We start from the raw sequence: 2,554 nt of genomic DNA on the forward strand, positions 1-2,554 counted from the left end.
TCAAAATATATTCAAATAATATAATTTTAAATGATATAAATTTATGTCTTTTTTTTAATAATTTTTGTCTAAACATAATTTTAAATAATGTAATTCAAATAATATTCATTTTATTATAATTTATTTTGATATAAAATTACTAAATATAAATCACATTAATATCAAATCTTTTTTACCGACACGACAAAGATAGAAAAGCGAACTTAAATTATCCGTTGGAAAACAAAAGACTTTTTCCCTTATCCATTTCTCCTAAAGTCCAGTCACTCAGAAATGTTCGAGTCTTTCCTCCCACAATGCCCCTGTCACGTGGCACTTAAATATAACTTGAGCACACGTCAAAGTACATGTTGACCAAGAGAACAACAAATTGTGGATAAGAGACTGAGTCGAAATGAATGCGCGCGCTTACGTGTTGTTACCAAAGATTGGCAGAAGATTCGTGGTTATTAGCCCTTCACGTGCCAAGGCAAAACAAGTCAGCTAGCAACTGAGAACCCTCTTCAATTGATATCTCTGATTATATCCATATGAAAAGCACGATGAAGGTGACTTGTTATAATAACTGTCAACAATGGATCACATTCTAACATTCCACCTCGCCACTCAAACAACAATTTAGCACAAAAGATAAGGTTTTGCAGCTAAGTCTCGAATTTCTAGTGTTCCTTTCGGTTCTCAAGACACATAATTATGAAAGGTCACAATATGTATATTTGACATTATTTAAAAAAATTTCATAGAATAATTGTTGTCATAATTATAATTTGTTATTGTAAAATATGATTAAGTTTCAAAATATCTAATTACAAATTAAAATACTAAAATAGTAATTTAAATAATAACATATAATTTAAAATTTAATTTTTTATATTTCATATTTTAAAACCTTGACAATATAATTAAAATGTCTTTTTTTTTTGTAGATGTCGTTAAACAATCATTTAAAACTCAATTTTCATACAATTAGCTCTTGATGATATTTATAGTTGAAAAAGTTCATTTAATTAGTGTAGTTATTATGAAAAAAAAATAAAGCTAATTTTAAAAGAAGAAATACAAATGAATAGATAATATTCTTTCGAGTCGATTTCTAAAAAAGAACGTCAATCTTATTTAAATTTGAAACTTGATCATTATAATGGATATCTAATATGAAGTTCTCAAATTGGCTATCAAGTATTAAAAATTGAATAAAAAATTATTGTGAGATCAAATTTAATAATTTAATAAAATAAATAAATATTATTATTATATACTACTCAATAAAATTTCAAATTGTAGTGAGCCGCTTGCCTCCACACCTAAGAAGTGAATCCGGTTTTGCTAGTGTGTAGATATATTATTCCTTCTATATGTATAAAAACCACGTGCCATGTATAGAAATAGGACAGCTGGGCAATATAGAAATGTGTGTTGAGGAACAGCTTTATAAAAACTGTGAAAAGCTGTGATTTGAAGAAAAGTAGGCCCCACATGTTTTTATGATCAATCTTTAATGAAAGCTGTGGCAAAGCGCTAATAACTAAAATTAAGAAATAATTTTTTATGCAAAATTTTTTGTTCGAAGAGCGTAAATTGTGACCGTGAAAAAAATTAAGAAAAAATCTAGGGTCATCAATTTTAATAAATTTTGGCCAACATGTAATCATTAAAGAAGAGTGAGTCATTAGATAAAATTTTACATTAATTTTACACTATTAAAAATTTTATTAATAATTATTTAATAACTATAAATCTAAAAAATTACTAACTACTTAACATTTCTCAAAAATTAAATCCCTTCCCTAAATTAGGCTTAATAGGAGCCCATAAAAACAAATAAACCCACGTCTTTGGAAACAAATTTAACCCAGGAATATGACTCTACGGAGGTTTATATTTGAAATTAGAAATTGAAAGAAAATAAGTATTTGTAATGTAATTATGAACATTTTGAAATTAATAATTAGTATTAATTTGATATTTTAAAGAAATATTTTATGCAGTAAAAATAAAGAAATTAGGTGATTCATTATTTAGTAATCAATTATAAATTTGTTCTGAAATACTAGTCAAGAGCATTTATGCGAATGATTTGAAAAATAATTTTGTGAGAAGTATGAAAAGAATCTACTTTAATAAATTGGATTTTTTCTCAATTAATGGAAGTGACAGTGACGGACCCAAAAAAATTTAGTAGTAGAGACAAAAACATAATAAAATTCAGGTATAAATTTTTTTTTTTTAGATTTTTTATGATACCCAACAAGTAAAAAACTAATTTGTCATGAATTTGAGTTTTATTTAAGAGTCTCTAATTGACTGACAATGAATTGCTATAAATACGAGACAGAATTCGAATCCAAATACTTATTTAAGCAGACAACTAAGTGATCACTTAACCAATCCCAATTGGTTTAGATATATTTAAAATTTTAAATTAGAACTATCTATACATATTGATAAGAACTAGAAATATACACAATCACTTATTATAATATTTAAAATAATAAAAATATAATTTCATACACAGAGTATAATATTTAAAATAACAAAAAAAATTATAATGACT

This window comes from Arachis ipaensis, chromosome B07 (genome assembly GCF_000816755.2).
Source record: "Arachis ipaensis cultivar K30076 chromosome B07, Araip1.1, whole genome shotgun sequence".
Taxonomy (NCBI): Eukaryota; Viridiplantae; Streptophyta; class Magnoliopsida; order Fabales; family Fabaceae; genus Arachis; species Arachis ipaensis.